Source organism: Artemia franciscana, chromosome 11 (genome assembly GCF_032884065.1).
Source record: "Artemia franciscana chromosome 11, ASM3288406v1, whole genome shotgun sequence".
NCBI lineage: Eukaryota > Metazoa > Arthropoda > Branchiopoda > Anostraca > Artemiidae > Artemia > Artemia franciscana.
The window spans coordinates 35,808,311-35,834,212 of NC_088873.1; the positions used below are offsets into that span (position 1 = coordinate 35,808,311).

General features: G+C 34.9%; 1 protein-coding gene across 4 annotated transcripts in view; it reads left to right on the plus strand.

Moving 5' to 3' along the window:
• The window catches only part of LOC136033144 (uncharacterized), a 283,627-nt gene that overhangs the window by 214,311 nt on the left and 43,414 nt on the right, over window positions 1-25,902 (plus strand). The gene's annotated exons all lie outside the window — the stretch shown is intronic.

Consider the following 25,902-nt stretch of genomic DNA (forward strand, 5'->3'; position numbering starts at 1 on the left):
ATACAAGAGGTCAAGCAGTTAAGAAATAACAAGCTACAAGGTCAAATTAGTGACATTTTTTGAAATAATTGTTTTTGTTAGGAGGCCCCTACCGCTCTCTCTACAAAATTATCGGATGGTGGCCCAAAAGTATCAAATGTAAACTTAGAGAAGGAAAGTAATAAGGCATTATGCGAAGGTCTTTCTATCGAGATCGGTGCAATTTTGCTGGCAGTACACAACCCGGACCTCATAGAGGAAGCCTCGTGCTTTGGTTGAGCCAAAACTGTCAATTTGACTTTCAAGAATAGGCAGTCATTGAACTTGGTAATTTTTTGCGGAATTAAAGTGGGATATGATTCTTTATTAGTGGTCAAGCACAAGCAGGTCCCATGAAGGTGCTTTAGGTGCCAAAACTTCGACCGCCTAATTGAAAGCTGTAGAAACTATCCCAGATGTGCTATTTGTTCTGGACCTCACACCAATAGCAAGGACTTGCCATGTAATGCAAAACCCAAGTGGTTCTCTTGCAATGAATCACATATCTGTTTTAGCCTAAAATGTCCAAAACATAAATAAAAAATTAGAGAAGTAAGAGGTACTCATATATAGTTCTATAAGAGCTCTAAGCCTGAATATTAACGGGTGCTACAATAAAGAAATGGCTCTGAATTATCTCCTTCAACTGTACGATGTACTTCACTCAGGAACATATGCTCTCTCAATTGAATGCAAATTTCTTAAATAGACCAATTCGCACGACCTGTTCATATTGCCTGCTACGTTAACGGGAGGGTGTCCGTCTGGAGGAACATATACAAGGAGAGAATTATCTGCAAAGTTCTGAAATAAAAACAGTAACCTGTTGTCTGTATATGCTGTGGGTACATAGTTATAAACGTATATATGCCTACTAATTATTATAATGCTATCTTGCTGACAAAGTTCTTTAAAGTATCTGATGCACTTCGGCGCCATCTGGAATCTCTTGAGTATAGTGGGAGAAAAGGGGTTACGGCTGGCGACTTCAACGGCGATCCAGCAAAAGACACTATCCAGTGTGACATTTTTCAAAATTGCCTACCCGCTTCCAGTAAAATTTGGCCAAAGTCTTTGGATTTTATATATACCCATTCTAGTGGTCGTACATCCGATATTGACCACTTTCGACCATTTAGATCCATTCTTTCACAGTAGACACAGATGATCCAATTAGCGATCATCTTCGACTATTTTTTCATCTATAGTCATAACAGAACATTAATAATCAAAAGACAAGAATGTGGGTGCAGAAGAAGAATTGGAATAAATGCGATACTGATTTGTATATTGCTACTGTCTCTTCTATTCTTTCTTACATTAAAGTCCCATTCCACTTACTATGCTCCAGTCTTCCAGAGGCATCTGCCATGATTGATCTTAACGCCTATTAGCATAAGATTGTTCATGCCATCAAAGTGGCCGAATCAAAAGCAGTCCTGCTATGAGTGCCAAGAATGCTACAGAGAAATCTAGATGGTCCATGTCTGTTGCGCTTCAGACAGCGCGTAAAAATGTGGCTGGGCACTTGTATTTTATATGGAAAACCTCTAACGGGAATGTCTTTGAATTGAAACGGAGCACTAATCGGAAATATAAAGCCCGAGCTGAAAAATGCCGTGTTATTGGAAAACATTTCACCGGAAATAAGACAGTGTGGCCAAATATAATCCGAAGTGATGGAAGATCACCTATTTCTTCTCTGAATATTGATGATCAGAGTTCTTATTACACGTTAATTTACGGGATCGGAAATCTTTCCATAGCAAATATTATGAAGATGAGGTTTCTAGCTGGCTTGAACGTTTTTCAGGATAGGATTGCGTTTTTGCCACATCACTGAAAAAGGTTAAAACTGCGGCAAGAAAAGCTCTGTCTAAAGCTAAGAATGGGATAGATGCTAACGGCTTTTCAACGACGCACTTTAGAAACTTACCTGATAGCTTCTATTTAATCTGCCGCTTCTTTTCCAGATGCGCCTCACTAGTGGCATTGTTCCCGACAGTCTCCTAAAAGGAATCATAACATCGATCACGAAGAAAGGAAAAGGCACAAACAGTTGTATATCTTACAGAACTTTTAAATGTATCGTGTATTTTTAGTAAAATATTTGAATATGCTATTTTTTCCGAGCTAGACACCGGACTTTTTCGAAATAACAAGCTTGGATTCCAAAAAGGTGTTGGTTGCCCAGGTGCACATAGATTACTAGTAAATGTGCTAATGGATAAAGAGAGTAGAAAGTTACGTCTTTATATGTTCACCGTTGATTTATCGAAAGTGGTTGATGGTACTAATCATATGCAATCTGTTGATACTCTATTGCACAGCTGCGTAAGTGTGAGTATTGTCAAAACTATAAAATTCTGGTACGCAAATTCGACAGTAGCTGCCAAATCGAGAGGCACAGTTTCAGAACCAATTAAAGTCAAAAGAGGCGTAAGGCAAGGCAGTGTTCTCAGTCTTGTCATTTTCAAACATGCAATCTCTAAGATTCTTAACCAGATCTCTTAATCTCTTCTACTTCACGATACTGACTTATATGATTTAGCTTACGCCGATGATGATCTTCTTCTCAGTAGATCAAAGGCAGACGTGCAAGATAACCTGGATAAACTTCGCAAAGAATTTCAGTCAATTGGACTTTTTTATTAACATAGAAAAGTGTGAGTTTCTAACTTCCAACACGGCTAAGAGTGGCAATGTTCCACTTGTAAATCATTCAGTCCCTGCTGTGTCAGAGTTGAAATACCTAGGGTTAATTATTTCTGAATCGCTCCACAAAGCCAGGAAACCCACTGTGAAGCACACAACCATCGCCATTAAACGTGCTTACTAGACTGTTGTTCCAAATTTAGACGATACTCCAGGAAATCACTTGCTTCTATTTATTGTTCAGCATGCCAACCTCAAACTATTTACGTCGGCAGTGCGTTTCAGCTACTTGCGTTTCAGCCGAAAGTTAAATAGATAAAATTAATAACTGCTATTTAAGATACGCAAAGTTTATGCTGTTTATTGCTAAGCAGCACCAAAATCCCCCTTGAAAAATTCGGAATTATGAATCCAGCCAAAGAATGGTCGAGAATCCGTGAGAAGTCTGTGATAAAAGTGATACTGAACAGACGACGTTTTTCTCCAATAATAATTTGTTTTGTTATTTTGTATTTAGTTCTTTTCCTTCTATGTTTCCTTATTCCACTATAACCTTTTGTAGGTGGTGAGTAAATGAATCATTACTATTATTATTATTATTTTTATTAGGCTTCTTAACATTAATTTTTAAACCTATTCTAGCTCCCTGAGCTCACTAAACCTCTAACACTTCATTCATTTTGCTCAAAATCTCGTCTAGGATGCTTAAATCGTCAGTATAATTTCAGTCTTGGATGTTCTTTCCTCCTAATTTGTTCCATTGTCTCCCATTGCCTATCCTGTGCTCCTTAAGACAGTTCCATCAAACGATCCATATAAAGGGACACAAGCCTGCTTAACTCTTAGGTTGATAATTGAGAAGTGACTGAGCTTTCCAACAATTTTGATCCCCAGTTTTGTGGATTATAAGCAAGTGTTCAATTCTGTTGACAGAAGAGCTTTAGCAAAGGTCTTATCCTTGTATGGTATATCAGACAAATACACTAAAGTGATTAGTGGTGTGTACGAGAGCAACACTGCTACGGTTAAGGTAGAAAATGAGGTTAGCAACTGGTTTTGTATTAAATCAGGAGCTAAGCAGGGCTGTGTTCTATCCCCCTTTATATGGATAATCTTGATGGAACTTGTTATAAGCAGCACAGGGAAGGACATGGGAGACAACGGAATCATATGGGGAGGAAAAATTTTCCTGGACTTAAATTATACTGTTACTAGTATCCTAGATTAAAGTGTGAGGAAAATGAATGAACTGTTAGAGGTTGTGTGAGTTAAGGGTGCTGGAAAATGTTTGAAAATTAACGTTAAGAAGACTAAGTCACTAAGGAAAGGAATAAGTGAAGATGAAAAAGTAGCGTTGGGTAACGAAATGATTGATCACGTGGGCAGCTTCACTTACATTGGTAAAATTATTAGTAAAGACGGTGGGAGCAGTGAAGATCTTAAAAGTAGATTCGCTAAAATACGGAGTGTTTTTTAAACAGTTAAAAAAAGATTGGAAGAATAGGAAGATAAAAGTAAAACAGTTCAAAATAGGGATGAAATCTTTTTATTGACAGTAAATAGACATAAAATCATTTAACTGGATATTTCGAACACATATACAGTGTTCATCATCAGCAGTAAAACTTTTAGTTTTAGTTTTACTGCTGATGATGAACACTGTATATGTGTTCGAAATATCCGGTTAAATAATTTTATATTTATTCACTGTTAATAAAAAGGTTTCATCCCTAATTTGAACTGTTTTACTTTCGTCATGGAATAGCAGTGTGGTCTTCGAAGTTATCTAAATAGGAAGATAGGTCTGCAGACCAAGATTAGAATATTAGAAGCTATAGTGATGACAGTGGTCAAATATGGCTCTGAATTATGGGTGCTCCGAAAAGAGGATGAAGATTTGCTAAACGTTTTCCAGAGAAATTGCCTACGGATTGTTCTGGGTACCCAGCTGACTGACTGTATTTCAAACATCAGGCTCCATGAAAGATGTGGTTCAATCCCACTTTCTAAGGGTATAATGAAAGAAAGGTTAAGATTTGTAGGGCACGTTCTACGGGTAAAGGATGACCGATTGTTCAAGATTGTCCTTTTCGGCCAGCCGTCTAGGGCTAAACGAAAAGTAGTTCATCCTCGTCTGGTGTGGGAGGACGTCATATAGAAAGATTTAAAGGAAATTGCCTACGGATTGTTCTGAGTACCCGGATGACTGACCGTATTTCAAAAAGTAGGATGTAGAAAAAATATGGCTCAATCCCAATTTCTAGGGCTATAATGAAGGAAACGTTGAGACAAGTAGGGCACGTTGTGGGGATAAGGGATGACAGATTGCCGAAGATTATCCTTTTTGGCCAACCGTCTAGGGCTAAACAGAAAGCAGGTCGTCCTCGTCTTGGGCGGTAAGAAGTCACAGAGAATTGATGCAAACTCAATGGAAACTTCCTCGGAGGTTGTAAAAAGGAAGGGATTGAACAGATTAGGATGGAGGAAGAGCTTGCGCAGCTGTGTTGGGCTCAGGCGGCTTGGTACAGCGGTGAGTTGTTAGTAGTGTTAGTTAGTAGTAAAGGAAACGGAAGCTTCCTGGGAAGGTGTAAGGAGGGATGCTTTGAATAGATTGGGATGGAGGAGGAGCATACGTAGCTGTGTTCCCCTTGTGCGGCTTGTTGCTACTGTGAGTTGTTAGTTTTAGTAGTAAAAGGTAGAAAAAGGTAAAGGATACGGCATTAGACTTTACAGTCCGTACTGGCGGTGCTGATCTCCGTTTCTTGGCCCTTCAGCCAGGAGGTGCAATGGGGGGTTGGGGGCCAGCCATCCTGTACTTTCGCACACCCTTTCTGTTTACCTTCCCCAGATTTCTCCAGGTACCCATTTAGAGCTGGGTCGACTCTGGCTAAGCTTACAGAGTCACGCCACTGACCCCCGTCCCAAACTGAAGAATTGGGTACACTGGAATTTGAACCCACGTCCTCTCAGACAAGGGATCCCGAATCCAGCGCAGTAGTAGTAGCTGCTAACCTAATTTCCTACCTTACCTGCCACAATGTTATTCTCGTACATAGCACTAATCATTCAAATGTATCGGCATGGTATACCATACAACGAAAAGATCTTCACTAAAGATTATCTATTAAGAAAATTGAACGCTTGCTCATTATCTATACAACTGAGGACCAAAGGTGTTTGATTACTCAGGTACTTCTTAATTATTAACTTCAGAGTAAAAATTTGTTCGGTATATCCTCTACCTTTTCTAAAACAGCACTGTTCTTCTCTTATAAATTTGTCTACTCAGTATAAAAAGTATTACATTACTAAGTAACTTGCTCCATACAGAAATCAGACTAATGCCTCAATAATTACTACATTCACTCTGATCACCTTTCTTATACGGTGGTTTAATTAGAGTTTTTCTAAAATTGTGGTGTATTTCCCCCTTTTCAAAGATCATATTCATAATCTTCAGTAGCTCCTTTCTAACCTCAGAGCCACCATATTTAAGAAACTTATTTACCACAGTATCAGCACCTGGAACCTTATTATTTTGTAATTCTTTCAATACTGTTATTAGTTCTTGATCACAAAACAAATCTTCCTTCACGTCTAAGGTATGACAAACTCTTTCATTTTCCTCTGTTTCGTTTCCTGCAACTCTATCTCGGTTTAGCACAAACTTAAAATGTTCTATCCATATCTCTTTAACTCTTTCCTTATCACTGATTGTAGCCTGTTCCTATGTTTGACTGGGAGAAGTTTGGACTCACTACTACTTTCTCAGTGCCAGTACAATATTAAATAAAAAACAAACGAGTTTTTTAACTGAAAGTAAGGATCGATATTAAAACTTAAAACGAACGGAAATTACTCCGCATATGAAAAGGGCATTTCCTCCTCAACGCACTGCTCTTTACGCTAAAGTTTGACTCATTCTCTTAACTCTACTTTTTAAAACAATAAAAAACTTTAGCGTAAAGAGCAGTGCGTTGAGGAAGAAAAGCCCCTTTCATATACGAAGTAATTTCTGTTCGTTTTAAGTTTTAATATCGCTCCATACTTTCAGTTAAAAAACTTGTTTTTTTCTATTTAATTTCTGAACGTTTTTGAATTAATGCATGTTTTGATTTTGGCTCTCCGCATACAAATAATTAAAACGAAATTTGCATATTACTTTTTTTAAGCTAAATGGCTTTTTCATAGTTTAATTGGAAGATTTTGAGAAAAGAGGAACGGGGGAGGAGGCCTAGTTGTCCTCCAATTTTTGATTACTTAAAAAGGCAACTAAAACTTTTAATTTTTACGAATGTTTTCATTAGTAAAAAATATACGTAACCTACGAATTAACTTACGTAACGAACTTCTATATTCGTATGTTTTTATTACGTATATGAGGGTGTTCACCCCTTCGTCAATACCTCGCTCTTTACACTAAAGCTTAAATGTTGTCGCAATTGCTTAAGAATGACCATTGAAGCACAAAGGCAGTAGAATAAATAGTTGAAGCTACTAAAAAATACTTTGGTGTAAAGAGCGAGGTATTACGAGGAGGTGAACCCTTCATATGCTTAATAATTTCATTTCGTTTTAAGTTTTAATGCTGCTCCTTACTTTCAGTTGAAAAATTTTTATATTTAATTTTTGATTGTTCTTTTAAATAATGATAGAAATTCCTGTGCCCCTTTCATTGAAATTATCTTCCCCAATGACAAATTCCTCCATGGAAAGATCCTCCCACGTAACCCCCCTCTAAACTTCTCCCCCCCCAAACCAAAAAATCCCCCTAAAACTTCTGTACGCTTCCCAATAACCATTACTATATGTAAACACTGGTCAAAGTTTGTAACTTGCAGCCACTCCCACGGGACTCTGGGGGAGTTTGTCGTCCCCAAAGACAAAGTTATTAGCTTTATCGACTATGGTGAATAAAATGGCTATCTCAGAATTTTGATCCGGTGACTTTGGGAAAAAATGAGCGTGAGAGGGGGCCTAGGTGCCCTCCCATTTTTTGGTCACTTAAAAAAGGCACTAGAACTTTTAATCCCCGTTAGAATGAGCCCTTTTGCAACATTATAGGACCACTGGGTCGATACGATCACCCCTGGGAAAAAAAAATAAAAATAAACACGCACCCGTGATCGGTCTTCTAGCAAAAAATGCAAATATCCACATTTTTGTAGATAGGAGTTTGAAAGTTCTACACTTGAGTTATCTGATACGCTGAATGCGATGGTGTCACTTTCGTTAAGATTCTATGATTTTTATGGGGTGTTTCCCCATTTTTTTAAATAAGGCAAATTTCCTCAGGCTCTTAACTTATGGTGAGTAAGTGGTGAGTAACTATTGGTGTCAAAATTCCATTTTTAGAGTTTCGGTTACTATTGAGCCGGTTCGCTCCTTACTACAGTTCGTTACCACGAAATGTTTTATTTTACTATTATGCCGTCTAGATGCATCTTCCATATCCTCAGTAATTTTATCCATAGCTTTTACTTCACACCTCCTTAGTTCACATGTTAAAGATTTCTCCATCTTCTTTGTATTCCTTTTGTTTTCATATTATGTATCACTCAGATAATTCTTGTACAGGCCCCTTCTCCTGACTATTAAACGTTAAGCTTCTTCGCTAATATTCCTACTAGCACTCCTAACTTTCATCCCTAAGACACCATCAGCAATTTTGCAAATTGTTTTCTTAAAATTATTCCATCCATCTTCCACATTGTCAAATATTAAACTCTGCAGTTAAGTATTCAACTATTCCTTTAAAGTTTCTCGCAAATTTTCATCGTGGAGTTTATCAACATCATAACCTTGCAGGAGGTAATTACCTTTCGGAATTTCACCTTTAAACTAACCCTAGACACTAATAGATGGTGATCTTTACTTTTAAAATCAATAACAGCACTCCTATATACCCTAGTATAATATACTGATCCTGCCAGTCTTCGGTTTACAATAACATAATTAACTAGACCTACGTTGCCTGAGCAACGCGAAGTGTTGCAGCAACCTTTGTCCGGGTTCGCCGAATAAAGTTTTGCGAGAGCAACACTTTAGTTTTGTTTCTTTGCTATCGGTTAAACCCTGAAGTTGTCAGCCTATCGAAGCTTTTAAAACGTTATGTTCAAAGAAGAAAGCGATCAGTAATCACATGAGCAAAGGCTATTCCTCAGCATTGAAATTATAACAATAACAAAAGAATATCGAAAGAAGGAACAAAATTGACTTTGCGGCCAGTTGAACTTTATTCTTTTCTATCTTAGACATCGTGACGGATGAAAGCTTAGAACAATATGTTATATAATCCAGTTGGTATTATAAAGCTATCTGTAAGTTTTCAGGATCAAAATACCATCAATGACACCATTTATTATGAAAAACCTACTATGACATATTTTTTTATCAGCTCATCACGAGCTACCGATAATACAGAAAGAAGGGAATAAATTGACTTTGCAGCCAGTTGAACGTTGTCCTTATCAATCGTAGACATCGTGACGGATGAAAACTTGAAACAGTATCTTATATGATCTAGTTGGTATTACAAAGCTATCTGTAACTTTTTAGGATCAAAATACCATAGATGACACTCTATTAATTATTAAGAAACTGCCTCGTTATTTTACGTTATCGTTTGTACCCGTTGCGTAAACACTTAATTCTAGGTTACAGTGAGTTTGGGTAGGCTACACCAACTAGCAAAAGTTACAAACCCCTCTTCACTAAAGATGATTGTAGCCTAACAGACGATTATTACTTACAAGTCCCCTTACATGTCTTACCACTGGAACCAACTCGGTCTTACCATCAAATACACTGGAAACAAATAATAGGTACACCAAATAGCAAAATTTGCAAACCCCTCACTGCCGAAGATGATTATGAGCTAACAGCCGACCTTTCCTTACAAGTCCTCTACATGTCTCACAATTGGTAACGGCCTGTTTTTGGTTTCAGTGTGTACCCTACTACTGAAGTTTTCAACCCCTTGAAACTTTCGAGCTACTATATCTCATGAAGGAATTTTTGTACCAAAAAATGGATGACATCAAGAGCTATCGAATGCCGTCCTTGTTCTATCTGTCTTTGTTCAAAAGTTGATTTTTTTTTTTTTGCCGTAGGTTAACTTTCTAACGTCACCACTTAGAAAGGAGCAGAGGATAAGCTCCAATTTCTTTAGCAATGACAGAAATTTTTAAAGTTCAAGAGGTACATCTGATAACATTTCTCTACCTCAATCCCAAGTCCGAAAATAAACAAATGATAAACCCAGCCGAAATCACGGCTGCACTTTCGGACCCGTGGAAAATGCCGCTTTTTTGCTTCTGTAAATTTTTCTATTTATCACTCAAAGAAGATATATTGGCTGTGGGGCCGGGTAACTGCCGCGTATATTTAACACTTATAGATTTTAGTCCATCTTCGATTTGAAAGTGGTGCCCGCCTGCTTGCCTGCTAGAACGGAGCTTTCCACTCGAAAGCAGAAACATGGTTTGATGAAACGAAAGCTTGGCTGCACAATTTCAGATACTCCTCTCTCACACAGGCTACATAACTCCATTTCACTTCGCACACCATAGGCTATGGCTTGTGGACAAGCAAAAACCATCCTTTTTGGCCCCAGGCAAGAGTTCTGCGGAGATTTCCAAAATGTAATGCCATATTCATCAATCCGGCCTGAGGTCTACAGTTTCCGCAAAAACCGCACAGGTTAGAACCTTACCAGATTCCAGTAATAAGCCGACATCGGCGGCATAGGAAAAAAAAACTGGGACAAAACCAAAGTGTTGCTCTCGCAACACAATAAGGTTTAATGTCTTACTATCACGTGAATACTATGTTAACTTAATGGCCATTTTATGATCAACCAGCGTATTGTTTATAAGTAGATTATTATACCTACAAAATTGTAGAAGTCTGTAGCCATTACTGTTTTTTTTTTTCGTACACCAAATTTACCTTTTCTAGGATATCATAGATCCCTAATTCTACTGACTGGGCGTTAAAATCTCCAAGCAAAAACACCATTTTTCTTCCAGGGACTCTGTCTATTTGCTTATATAACTCTATATAAAATTCATCTGAGTCACTAGTATCTCCATCAGTTGATTCTACAGGGGCATGTACAACTATAACTGATAATCTGAACTTTTTAGTCATAAAATGAGTGACTGGTATTCTATTGTCAGTACCCTCCCAACCTAAACAAAACTTAGCAGCTTTATTATTCATCTTAAGCCCTAAAGAATTTTAAAACTACGAGGCAGATTCTTTTGGAGTGGACTGAGCAAATTAACCATTGAGAACGAAAATTTTAAAATATAACCGCTCATGGTAACGAACCGTGAGTAAGGAGTAATACGGCTCAATTGTAATTAAAACTCTAAGAAACAGGGTTTTTGGTAAAAAATGGAGACAAGAAAACAAATCTAGAAATAGTCACAAAAAGCTTCTCCTATTTTATTTATATGTTTAAAAAAAAAAATAAAAAAAAGTTGTGTATTTTGTAGGTGGTTTTCTCGCTAATCCTACAGAAGAGTAAAGTTTCTACAATCAACAGATAAGAAATCAGGATACTTTCAGTTCAAATATATATGATAAAATAATAACCAGTCTCAGATACATCATTGAAGGACAAGGGCGGATCCAGGATTTTCTTTTAGGGGGGGGGGAGCGCATAATAGGTTACTTCGATAAACTTTCGAACAAAGAAATACCTGCAATTTAAATGGAAATTCGACAATTATTTGTCGTAGGTAGGTAGTGGAAATGGTCGTAAATTTAATTTAAAATCTGGTAAGGGTTAAAGTTCTAATAAATCTGTCGAAATTAAAACGGTACAAAAATATTGATACAAAAAAAGTGAGATGGAAGAACCGCGCCGCCATAAAATAAAGATAAAAAGCTTTTCACCATCTATAAAAAAAAAAATGATATTTTCTGCATAATTTTTTCTATTTGCACTTCTGACCACTCTAGCGAGTGAGTTAACCTTTTTATGGTAAAAAAAAAGACTGGTCTTGAACCATCTTTTGGGGTCATGCACTCTTTGTGACAGTTTGTATAGGTCAAACCATTTAGCATGTCGTTTACCTTTATGGCATCGTTTATTAACTTTGATAGTAATGAAGAGTAGGAAATGAGGATGAAGATATAGATTGTATATTCGTAAAAGATATATTAAATGTTAAATACTAGTTCTTTTAATGGTGGAACAAGATCAACAGAACGAAGAACTAGAAATGCATAGAATATATTTAAAACGATGGTTTTAAGTATAGGCAATAAAGCATTAAATAATCACTGTTTCCTTTAAAAAAAGTAGTGTTTTAATAAACAGTAACAACTATGATGAATTCTCAAAAATTTACTTTTCAGAATTTAACTTTTCATAACACCGTAGCGTATCTTTCCACTGTTTAAAGTTCTATATATTTTGCTTAAGTTACAGAATTCACAATTTTATAACAAAAGTCTTTTTCTGTATTTCCACAACCACCATATCTATTTATTACACGGTCGATGTCTACCTCAATATTTTGGCGAATGTTTATAATGGCTACTCCTGTTAGTCTAGAGTTCTGTCAGTTTAGAGCTCTTCGTTAGTATTCTCTCTTATATTCATCCTAAAGAACTCGAATAAAGACCAAAATCGTCAGAAAAATATTAACACTAATAAAGATGCATGTAGGTATATGCTTCAAACTAAGTATATGAGTCAAAATACTCCTTAAAAAACAAATGATTATGTGTTTGTTATTTTTGTATTTGATAGGTATAGATTGATGATTTAAATTCTCAGGGTTTCAAGCTGTGGTAGATTTCTAATTATTTTTTTTTAATCTTGGGATTTTCATATATTCAATTCAAAGTGTAAATCTCGATGTGTCTGTTGAACACAAAAATAAAAATTTGGGATTTGACTCAGATTTAGCATTAAGTAAGAGAATTGTCCTATAATAATTTTAGTTAATAAACAACTAATTGTGGAAATAAGATTCGATGGCATGTATCAAAATAAGTGTAAAATCCTCAGCGGTATATATAGTAGTTTATACAATTTTATGTACAAATATATGCAACCCCTATACAAAAATATAACTATATTTCTGACTGGCTGGTATTGAAAAGGTGAAAAATCCTGAAGTATTATTGTAGTTGCATTCCATTTCAGTGGTTAACTCAAGTTGTGTGAATCTCCACTTTTTATCAACATTTTATTAGTAAATGTCTGAAAAAAATTGATGCCATTCCTCTGATTCAAACTGAGAATTCAGAAATTTATCAGAAATCTTGTAGATCTTCGAAGAATTCAGAAATTTACATCAGCTAGATAAAAGAAAAAAAAACACATAATTACTTGACTTCTTTTATAAATTTTTTTTGAATATCTATTCTTCGTAAATGATTACTTAGTTTTAAGTATATACTTATACCAACCTTTATTAAAGTTCTAACGAGTTTTGCCTTTATATGTCAGGAGGTTATATGTCTTATAATCCACCAAAATCCAAAACTTAAATTTTTTATTTTTGCACTTCTCATACGTTTTCTTTCTATTATACAAATCCTTAAAAAACAACTATGTTGTAAAACCACCCTGATTTGCAAAAAAAAACCCAAAAAACCAAAACAGACAACCAAAAAAAGTAATGATATCAATTTATTCGCCTCAGTGCCTCGAAACAAGTAGCAAGACTCGGAAACCAATTTTTGACGGTGAAAAGAAGTGAAATTTTACTATTCAACCCCATTGTGACATCACAATCCTGAATATCATTTCGATAGCCTAAAGAAGTTAGGATTTTGAATTTCTCCTTCTTGTTATTACGAAATGAAGATTTTCGCCTCCCAGTTGGCTTTTGTGGAAATGGGGACAGATTCCCCTGATAAACCTAAATTTAATTAATCACTTTTGGCGGTATGCATATCTAGTAAAATCTAACAGAGACCGCACTAAGTAACTGAAACCTTGTTTCAAACTTGTTTGCAAAACCAAACAGTCTTAATAATTAGAAACTTATTAAAAACTCAACTATTAAAAACAATTACAAAAAAAAAACTTTCGTCTTAACCCAAACCAGAGCAAGCGGTCCTAAAAACAAATCTATCACTACATATGGGGGGGGGGTGCTCCCCCCGACTTCACCACCTTTGCTTAAGGATACTGCAAAATTGTTCAAAATAAGTAATCCCCAGAATAAGAGAATATTGAACACGTAACTATCTCAAGAAAAATTTCAGTCTTCATCCTTACTTTTGCTCAATGTTTTATTCATAATCTAGATAAAATTTAGTGTTTTCCTTAAAGTTTAGTTTTCGGTAATTGTGTTTGTGCTGCTTGGGATCAAAGATCAGGGAAATAGTTTGCTAATTTCGGGACTTAAAGATAGGTCGAGATAACGGCCTCCTAATTTCGGTATTTTCAGAATTTTAGCTCTGAGTGGAGGCTGAATGCGCAAGACTTCCCACTTGAATCCGCAAGATATCTGCTAGATGTTATTCTAACCCGTATCACAGCACAAATCTCTAGATGGCCATTGCCCGAAGGATTGAAAACAGCTTTTACAGCTCCTTTCTAGAGTCCTCAGGTCGCTTTTGATGAGACAAAAATGTCTCCAAACAGAAGAAAAGGGACTGCTTTGAACAACATGTCTATGGTTTCATTGTTAAGAAGTCTGCTGGCCTTGTGAAGCGGTGAGGTTTGGCTAGAAATAATTTCTCGCACCCATTTTACAGAATTATTTCAAAAATGTGTCCGCAAATGAAGGAATATTGAAGATAACTTTCACCCCACCCCTTTTCCTAAAACAAACTCCTTCTATATTTAAAACGAACATTAAATCGAAAGCAGTTGAAGGGTGCAGACCCACCAGTGCTCAATAGTAATAAGAAATGTTGGGTTAAGTAAAGGTATTTTTTTTTTTTACATCATACAAAATTTCGACTAAATCCGTTTGTATGATCCACTTACATATCAATGTCTTCTTAATCAGTTTTTAACCTACTTATCAAAGCTAAACCTATTTTGGGCTATATATATATATATATATATATATATATATATATATATATATATATATATATATATATATATATCTATATATATAAAAATAAGTTGTCTGTCTGTGGATGTGTGGATGGATGTGTGGATGGATGTGTCAGGTGACGTCACCTGAAAAAACTGGATTAGGTGACGTCAAAACTGAAAAAACTAAAAAAAGGCAAAAACTACAAAAAAAACTAAAAACTAATAAAAAAAATAAAAAAGCTAAAAAACTAAAAAAACTATAAAGGTAAAAACCAATAAAAAACTAAAAAAAAAACTGAAAAAACTAAAAAAAGGCAAAAACTACAAAAAAAAACTAAAAACTAATAAAAAAAGTAAAAAAGCTAAAAAACTAAAAAAACTAAAAAAACTAAAAAAAGGTAAAAAACTAAAAAAAATAAAAAATAAAAAAAAACTAAAAAAAAGGAAAAAACTGAAAAATAAGCTAAAATAAAGGTAAAAACCAATAAAAAACTAAAAAAAAAAGGAAAAAACTAATAAATGACGACACTCAAAGAGAAAGCGACCAGGACAAAAAACTAAAAAAAAAGGCAAAAACTACAAAAAAACTAAAAACTAATAAAAAAAATAAAAAAGCTAAAAAACTAAAAAAACTAAAAAAAGGTAAAAAACTAAAAAAACTAAAAACTAAAAAAAAACTAAAAAAGGTAAAAACTAAAAGAACTAAAAAAGAAAAAAATAAATGACGACACTCAAAGAGAAAGCGACCAGGACAAAAGGAATGTTCGATTAGCAATCAACAAAGCACCGGGACACAGGGAGTATAAATGACGACCAGGACACAAGTAAAAAAAAAAATTAACAAAACTAAAAAGAAGGTAAAAACTACAAAAAAACTAAAAAGAAAAAAAAACTAAAAACTAATAAAAAAACTAAAAAATCTAAAAATCTAAATAAACTAAAAAAGAAAAAAAAAGGAAAAAAATAAAGGAGAAAAACAAAACTAAAAAACGAATGTATATACAGACCGGTACACCGGGATACAAATGACGACCGGGACACAGGGAATATAAATAACGACCGGGACACAGGGACACAACTACAACGGGGACACCGGGGGAAACAGGGGGATATAAATGACGACCGGGACAAAAAAACTAAAAAGAAATAAAAACTAAAAACTAATAAAAAAAACTAAAAAATCTAAAAATCTAAATAAGCTAAAAAAGAAAAAAAAAGGAAAAAAATAAAGGAGAAAAACAAACTAAAAAACGAATGTATATACAGACCGGGACACCGGGATACAAATGATGACCGGGACCCGGGACACAGGGAATATAAATGAAGACCGGGACACAGGGACACAACTACAACGGGGACACCGGGGGAAACAGGGGGATAACCTGACAATCTATTTATATGCAAAGACAATGGGACAGCAAAGAATGTTGTATATTCGCAAGTTTTACGTAGTTAAAACCATATATATATATATATATCTATATTCACAGGTGGGACATAGGGACACAACTACAATGGCGCGTAACTATTATGGCGCGTAACGACTTACGCGCGCGGGGGGGCTTGGGGGGGGCGTGAAGCGCCCCCACCAACTAGGTGTTGGGGTGGCGCGAAGCGCCACCCCAACAGCTAGTATATATATATATATATATATATATATATTTCTTTTTTATTTTTAGATGGTGTCTGAAACGACGTCACGCGCAGTTTTTGTTGAAAGTGTTGTAGAATTTCTTCAAAAATATGGCTTCGATGGAGTAGATATTCATTGGTTATATCCTGGAATGCGAGGAGGGTCAAGGACTGACACAGTTTTTTTTGGGTTTCTGTTGAGGGAACTTCGTGAGTCTTTTGATAAGCATGGTCTTCTTTTATCAGTTGCAACTGGGAATGCAAAAGAGCAGATTCTTCTTTCTTATAATATACCAGAAATATCTAGCTTAGTGCATTATATAATTCTTTTGACTCACTCATATCACGGAGACTGGGAAAAGTTTACGGGCCTCAACGCTCCACTTTATCCACAAGAAACTGATATTTCCGAAGTAGACCTTTATAAAAATGCAAACTGGACCGTTAATCACTGGATAGCCAATAAAGCTGAAAGGAAGAAACTCATCATGGGAATTGCAGCATTTGGACGAAGTTGGATACTTGAAGATCCTATGGTATGTCTGTTTCTGTCCAACAGGGGCGAAACATTTACTAGATAAGCGGTAGCTAGTATGGGATATATATTCCCTACATTTATTTTATTCTAATTATCTGTTTTTATTTTGTCTAAGAGGAAATTTTATTCTTTCTGAGAGAATTTTTTTTTTCCAAATGGGGCCCAAAAACGTTGAAGACAAAATAAGCTTTAGGTGTGCGCGAAAACACATTGAAAAATAAGATATTTTGTGGGTTTTAGAAACACTACCATACGTCACAAGTAGGGTGAGAAATAGCTAGCTATTTTCCCATCCCCAAAAACTTATATTGTGGCTGCTTGATTTATCTAATAAATAAATACAAAATCCTAGGTTATCTGAAGGAATCTTGAGAAAACCTAAACTGTAATCAGTATCAATTGATATTTATTCGTGACGTTTTAAATCTAAATGGTAAATTGCTTCTCACATTGCATTTCCGGTCCTTTAACAGACACCCTAATATTTATATATTAAAGGGTTAAATTGTCTCCGAGGGGACTTTTTTTCGACTCCTTTGCATCGAAAAGGTTGTTTTTTTTTAATATTGGATTTGCTTTCAGTGTTCTTTATTGCTTTTACTTTTGAGGTAACGGCCCACCTTTTAAAGAGCTCCACACCCCCGAATCAAAATTAATTTGTTTTCTTCTCCAACAGTCCCCTTTAATATTTCATTTCATGTTTCAGCTTTTTCAAAAAGATTTTATTTTGCGAGTTTTACCACATAATCACCTTGTACGTAGGTCATACCCTTCCCACTTTTTAACTTGTGTTTCTAGCATAAGCCGAAATGGTCGTAAAAGATTTTTTCAAAGCTTATTTCCAAAAGTGTTAAGTTCTGACTTTCTTACTTTTTTCAGTCCTGTCAACCAGCTTGACTACAAATTTATTTATACCCCTTCTTCCGTATTTTCTCTTTTTCAAGCTTCAATTTGAATTTCGGTAGCAAAAATACTTTAAATGTGAGGAATCCTTATTTTTTGGACCTTCAATTTCTAAAACTTTCCCACTTAAAATATTTTTATGCGACAAGTTTTGATTTTCTAGTTATTTAGATTTCTTTTTTAATAGCAAAAGCCATTTAATGTCAGTAATGATTTTATTTTGGAACGTTAACTCTTTAAGATTTAGTTTTTCTCCAATTCAATTCTTTTAATTTTTGATGATTTCATTTTTGATCCAATTTCCAATTGGAATTTCCAGATTTTCCATGACGTAAGCTTTGCAATATTAGTAACCAATATATTAACCAATAACCAATAATTGTAACCAATATATTAACCAATATATGTTAATATATTGAATACCAATATATGTTAATATGTGTTATATGTTATAAACCAATATATGTTTATTATGTGATAAACCAATATATGTTAATATGTTAATATAATATATATAAAAATATATTAACCAATATTTTAACCAATATATTTAACCACTATATTAACCAATAACCAATAAAAAGTAACCAATAACCAATAAATAGTAAGGAATACTAGTAATTTTTTAGCTTTAACTCTTTAAGTTTTTGTTACCCCCAACTAAATTTTATATTACAACGAGTTTTGATTCTCTAAGAATCTAGAGGCACTAGTTAATAGCAAAAGCTTTTTATGTTAGCCTTTGTTCAGTTTTGATACTTTAACTCTTTTTGATACTTTAACTCTAGTTTTCCGAATTAAAGTCTTTTTAATGCTATAATGTTTGATTTTCTAACAATTTAGTGCCGGTTAGGGTCAGGGTATTATTTTGTGGAAAATTCCTAGCAGAATTGGAGTGAAAACATTTTACTCTTCTAGCATAAGACAACATTAAGGGCATTCTTATGTTTATCTTAATTCTGGGTCGAATTCATCCGGTCCTTATCTAAATAAACGTTTATAACCTTTGTGAAATAACTTATATTAAAACATTCGATTAAATATTCAGGTAAATTTAACAGTCCATCACTAGAAAGCTTAACACTCACAGATTAAAATTATTCTGTTTTCTATTTCGGATATCCCATTGAACAGATGATTTTGTACTTGGTCAGATAAGTTTATGTTATGTCTTTTTCATAACAACGACGGCTATCGATACCTTTTCCCACATTTTTTATTAAATTTTGTCTGTCTTAGCACAATCGGAAACATTTTTCAAATAAGCCCGAAAATTTCAAATCCACATCTTTCAAATTCGTCTATCATCCAGCATGCTCTGAAAGTTTCTATTAAATACCTCCAGCTGTTCTTGAGATATTGTTGATATTCCCTTTTGACAACCAGCATAGTAGTGGCGCGTCAATTTGTCAGAGTGCGCCCATATCCCTTTGAAACCCTATACCAGCACTTTTGTAAGCTACTGGATATTTTCAAAATGCTTAGTAGAACACACAGGTGTTATTTTTTACATTTTGCTAATATATGGCTGTTTCGTAATAGTTTAAAAGTTGTAATTATTATGTATGCACATTAAATATTTAAAAACCTTCAGGTCAGGTCGTAAAAGCTTGAAAGGTACTCTTAAAGCCACTAGTGAAGTGAGAAACCCCCAGACGCAAAAAAAAAAATCATCTTAGTACCCCCTCAAGACGTTTTTTATTCAAGACATTTTTCAAGATTATTTTTCTTCGTGTAGTTTCCTCTCGAGGCATTTCCTAAGCCGCTAGTCCAATTGGGAACCCCCACATGTAAAAAAAAAATTGATCTCAGCCCCCATGAAGACGCAGGTGTTATTGTTTACTTGGGTTAATTCTAAAGACCTTGTTGATGACGTCTAATGTTTATTTGCGTAAATTTAAGCAAGGAGAACGTGGTTTTTTGTGTCAGCGACACGTGTTTTGGTTACAGGACCCTCTGTAATCCAGCAAAAACAGGTTTGGAGTTCTCCAAGACGCAGGGACTATTGTTTATTTGGTCTATTGCGCGCAGGCGCCTGTTATGTGTCCTGCACAGAGATTTGTTTTGATTCTAGGTAACAGTACATAATTCAAAATGAATCTGTACATAATTCAAAATGAATCGTGACACTAGGAACTTTTAAAATCAGATTGTTCGATTATACCTCTAGGTAAGATTTTAATTTCTAAGTACATTAAAAGATGGAGATACCCCCTACCTTTGGCCACACTCACCCCAAAAAAAGAAGATGGGTACAATTAAATTGAAGCTTATAGGATTCAGTATATGAAAATAATGGCTAAAACCCTTCGCTCCATTTCAATACATGGTTCTATTGGGAATGAAATAAGTTTATTTTATCACTAAAGAATACATGTCTTGAAAAACTGTCAAAATCATCCCTTCTAATTCGAATAAAAATAGCAATAAGGCTTTCTGATGGATTATCACGCAATTACCTGTCAAAAATCCAACCTAAAATTGAATTTTCCTAACGAGACCTTTACTTACCCGAGATTGCGAAAAGGCTGGTTTAATAAAGGCAGGTGGTTAACGATAAGGACGTTTTTTTGATCAAACTGACAAGTTGTCAGGCATAATATCAAGAATTAGTTTTACAGTAAACCTTTGATATGCAAGAGGAATGAAGGAAGCTATGATTAGTATTTTTGTACGGAAGATATGAGTACATCTAATTCGAGATGTCGCTGTTTATTTTGGGAAAGGAGGGAAGAAACTAAGTGTAAGCTATTTAGAAAACTAAATCACTTCATTTGTTATTTCAGGCAAATTCCGAGTCAACAAGGATTCGCCCAGAAAACAAGAGCTAAGAGCTCATACGGCACTTGTGACGAGGCAAGAAAAGCTAAGAGCCAAGAGCTCATATGGTATGAGCTCTATGAAAATTCTAAGAATCAATAGATTGATTTAAAAAGAAAATCAGAGGCTTAATGCCGGTCAGGATTTAAAATAAGAGCTCTGAGTCATGATGTCCTTCTAAATATCAAAATTCATTAAGGTCCAATCACCCACTCGTAAGTTATAAAAACCTCATTTTTTCTAAATTTTCCTCTCCCTTTAGCTCCCCAGAAGGTCGAATCTGGGAAAACGACTTTATCCAGTCAATATGTTCAGCTACCTGACACGCCTACCAATTTTCATCGTCCTAGAACGTCCAGAAGCACCAAACTCGCCAAATCACTGAACCTCTCCCCCAACTCCCCCAAAGAGAGCGAATCCATTACGATTATGTCAATCACGTATCAAGGACATTTTCTTATTCTATCCACCAAGCTTCATCCCAATTCCTCCACTCCAAGCGTTTTCCAAGATTTCCCCCTCCAACTCCCCCCAATGTCAACAGATCTTGTCGGGATTTGAAATAAGAGCTCTGAGACATGAATTCCTTCTAAATATCAAATTTCATTAAGATCCGGTCACCCATTCTTAAGTTAAAAATACCTCAATTTTTCTAATTTTTCCAAATTAACACCCCCCAGCTCCTCCAAAGAGAATGGATCCGTTCCAATTATGTCAATCACGTATCTATAACTTGTGCTTATTCTTCCCATCAAGTTTCATCCCGATCTCTCCACTCTAAGCGTTTTCCAAGATTTCTGTTTCCCTTCTCCAGCCCCTTATGTCCCCGGATCCAATATGAGTCGAAAATGGAGCATCTGAGACACGAAAACTTCTATATATATATATATATATATATATATATATATATATATATATATATATATATATATATATAAATATATATATATATATATATATATATATATATATATATATATATATATATATATATATATATATATATATATATATATCAAGTTTCATTAAGATCCGATCACCTATTCGTAAGATAAAAATACCCCAATTTTCAAGTTTTCCAAGAATTCCAGTCCCCCCCCAACTCCTCCCAATGTCACAGGATCTGGTCGGAATTTGAAATTAGAGCTTTAAAGCACAAGATCCTTCTAAATATCAAATATCCTTAAGATCTGGTCACCCGTTCGTAAGTTAAAAATTCCTCATTTTTCCGAATTACCCCCCCCCCTCCCAAACTCCACCAAAGAGAGCAGATCCGGTCCGGTTATGTCAGTCACGTATTTTAGACAGGTTTTTATCATTCCCATCCAGTTTCATCCTGATCTCTCCGCTTTAAGTATTTTCTAAGATTTTCGGTCCCCCCCCCCAGACTGCTCCCCCTTCATGAAACTGGATCTGGTTGACATTTAAAATAAGAGATCTGAGTTATGAGGTCCTTCTAAATATGAAATATCATGAAGATCCGATCGCTCCCTCCTAAGTTAAAAATACGTCATTTTTTTTCAGAATTAACCCTCCCCCCCCCAATAGAGCAGATCCGTTCCAATTATGTCAATCACGTATCTAAGACTTCTGCTTATTTTTCCCACCAAGTTTTATCCTGATCCCTCCAATCTAAGCGTTTTCCATGATTTTAGGTTCCCTCCAAACTCCCCACAATGTCACCAGATCCGGTCGGGATTTAAAATAAGAGCTTTGAGACACGATATCCTTCTAAATATTAAATTTCATTGAGATCCGATCATTCGTTCGTAAGTTAAAAACACCTCATTTTTTCTAATTTTTCAGAATCACCACCATCCCCCCCAACTACCCCCAAGAGAGAGGATCCGTTTCGGTTATGTCAATCATGTATCTAGGACTTGTGCTTATTTTTCCCACCAAGTTTCATCCCGATCCCTCCACTCTAAGTGTTTCCAAGATTTTAGGTTTGCCCCTCCAAACTCCCCCAATGTCACCAGATCCGGTCGGGATTTTTAAAAAACAGCTTTGAGACACGATATCCTTCCAAACATCCAATTTCATTAAGATCTGATCAACCATTCGTAAGTTAAAAATACTTCATTTTTTCTATTTTTTCCGAATTAACCGTCCCTCTCTACCCCTCAGATGGTCAAATCGGGAAAACGACTATTTATAATTTAATCTGGTTTGGTCCCTGAAACGCCTGCCAAATTTCATCGTCTTAGCTTACCTGGAGGTGCCTAAAGTAGCAAAACCGGGACTGACAGACCGACAGACACACCGACAGAATTTGCGATTGCTATATGTCACTTGGTTAATACCAAGTGCAATAAAATCTTGAAGTATAGTGACGCTGGAGAGTCGACAGCTCAGCTTAACAGAGGCTGTTACCAGATAGATTGTAGACTATGTCTCATTTTCAGTTTGGGCTTGTTTTTTTACCCATTTGTTTTAGGAGACCTTTGAATTTCAAAAAAGGATTGATTGAAGAAATATATCAACCTGAAACATTCAACTTGTAGTGTCATTTTTGAAGCAGTATTCTTATTGCCACACAAAAAATATAATGAAGTCTACATTTATACATGGGATCTCAAACGCGATATGCCTCAGTACATTAAAGAACTGTGGTATGGTACATTGAACGTTATAAACAGAAAAGGATTATAACGAAAGTGGGCACAAAAGCGAAAAAATACAAAGAGAAATTTGAGAAATATGCAGTTTTTGTCAAAGGAAACGTCCCAACAGATAAATTAATAGTAGAATGTGATAAACATATTCCATTGTATAACTTAGATGACTTCAAATGTGAGAAGTATCCCCATACGTTTCTTCATTTTGAAGAAGAAGTTCGATATTTCGTGCAATGGTTGCCTCAGAAAATACCAGATAAAGTAAAATGCATAAGATATCCAATGAAACCTGTTCCATGGGATCATCAATCTTGGACAAGTTAAATGTTCTTTTGATAAGCAGGCTTCCTACGATTTCTGTCGCCATTCTGGAAGAACTCCAATTCATCAATTTATGCCAAGTATCTCTACCGATGGCTTATATAAGAATTTGTTTGCCTTTACATATGCAAGAAATCTTTTTTCCCTGTTACGCCTTAGATTTTCATTATAGTTTAGTTAAGGTTTAATTTAATTTCTCATCGTTTTTTAAGTAATGCTGGGAAACTCGCTCCTTTCAATTTAATTTTGAGAAAAACGCTTGAAGCATCACCCGTGTTTTCTGACACGCAAACATTTCAAGATACAGTAGAAAAGACATGTTTTATTTCTGATACCATATATTTTTTTTTATTTTGTATTAGAACCCTAACAATTTTCTCAAATTTGACAACCATGTTTTCATTTCCATACACGTCTTGGGACCATTTCGATTAAGGGCATACTAGTTTTTAAGGGTTTTTAGCGATTATTTTCAATATTTCAACATTTGCTTAATCTTTTTAATATTTTCTAGGGCTTATGGGTCGAGTTTTTAAGAGTTTTAAGAGATTTTGTGCATATTTTAACGTTTTTTCTTATTGTTATTATTTTACAAGGATTTAATAGATTCAGGTCAGGTAAAAATTCAACATCGGGGGTAGAATGGCACAGCGATAAACAGCTAGACTTAAAAATGTACTAGAAAAAACATACTTTTTACATGTTTTCGTTATTTTCTTTTGCATTAGGATCCTAAAACTTTCTCAGATTTGAAAACCTTGTTTACATTTTCAAACATAGCTTGGGGCTATTTTGACAAAAGATATACTAGCTGTTGAGGGTTTTGAACTGTTATTTTTTATATTTTAATATTTGCTTCATGTTTTTAATATTTTCTAGGGCTTATGGGTCGACGTTTCTTAAAAAACTTAACTAACTGCTTTCAAGCTAGGTTCCCTTGGATTTACTTAGCGTGTCGCCACACCAAGTGAACTCAAGGGAATCTAGCTTGAAAGCAGCTAGTCTGAGGTAAACCATCAGTTATAAATTACTTCTACTGCTATCTGTAACTACAGAGGTATATATAGTAGAACTAAGAGTAGTAAAAGCGTTTTATCATGGAATTATCGAAAGTGTTTAATGTGATAAGCAAAAAATGGTATCACTGTATATTGCTGTGCCACTCTGCCATTGAGGTTGAATTTTTCATGCCCTGGATCTATCAAACCCGAGAAAACGATGGAAAATATGAAAAAAACGTTAAAATGTGGATGGTCAGAAAACAAACTTCATAGAAAGAAGAAAAGATTATTATCTAGTCTTTGAAACAAAAAAAGATCTCTCTGTATATCTCTGTGCCACTTTGCTCTCGAAGTTGAATTTTTTGAGCCCTGGATCATTTAAACCTGGAGAAATAATAAAAATATAAAAAAAGTTCATATAATATGCCCCTAGTCAAAATTGCCCCTCTTATGCAATGAAAATGTAAACAGGGTTTTTAAAACCGAGAATGTTAGGGTCCTAATACAAAATGAATAAAACGAGAATATAGAAAGGTTTGTCTTTTCTAGTAAGTCTTGAAATGTTTGCGTGTCAGAATACAAACTTGATGCAAAGAAGGAAAGATTATCATCTAGTTTTAGAACTAAAAACCATGTCACTGCTTATGGCCCTGCCACTCTCCCCTCAAGGTTAAATTTTTTTCATGTTCTGGATCCATTAAACCTGGGAAAATAATAAAGAATAACAAAATGCTAAGATGTGGAAAATAATCTCTAAAAACTCTAAAAACCTCGATCATATGCCCTAAAAATGTTAAAAATATGAAGCAAATGTTAACATATTGAAAATAATCGCTTACAACTCTCAATAGCTAGTATATCCTTAAGAAAAATGACCCCAAGTTGAGTTTGAAAATGTAAAAAATGTTTGCAAATCCGAGAAGTGTTAGGGTCCTAATATAAAATTTTAAGAATATGAAAATACAGAAATAGTATATCTTTTCAATTATATCTGAAATTTTTGCATGTCAGAAAACACGGGTGCATCAAATGTTTTTCTCAAAATAAAACTGGAGAGAGAGAGAGCTTCTTAGCATTATTAAAAAAAGATCATAAATTAAAATAAAAAATCCTTAACCAATCTATAATTAAAATGTAATATACAACAGGGGAAAAGGATTTATTGCAAATAAAAAGGCAAACAAACTCTTGTATGAGCCATCTTTAAGGATACTCGACATAAATTTATAAATTATATTTCTTTTCGAATGGTAACATAAGTTGTAGTGAGTTTGTTTTTAACCTCGAGGGTAAAGTGACGCAGAAATGCCACTTTTCTTAAGACTAGATGAGTCTTTCCTTATTCCTATGATGTTTGTTTTCTGATATACAAAC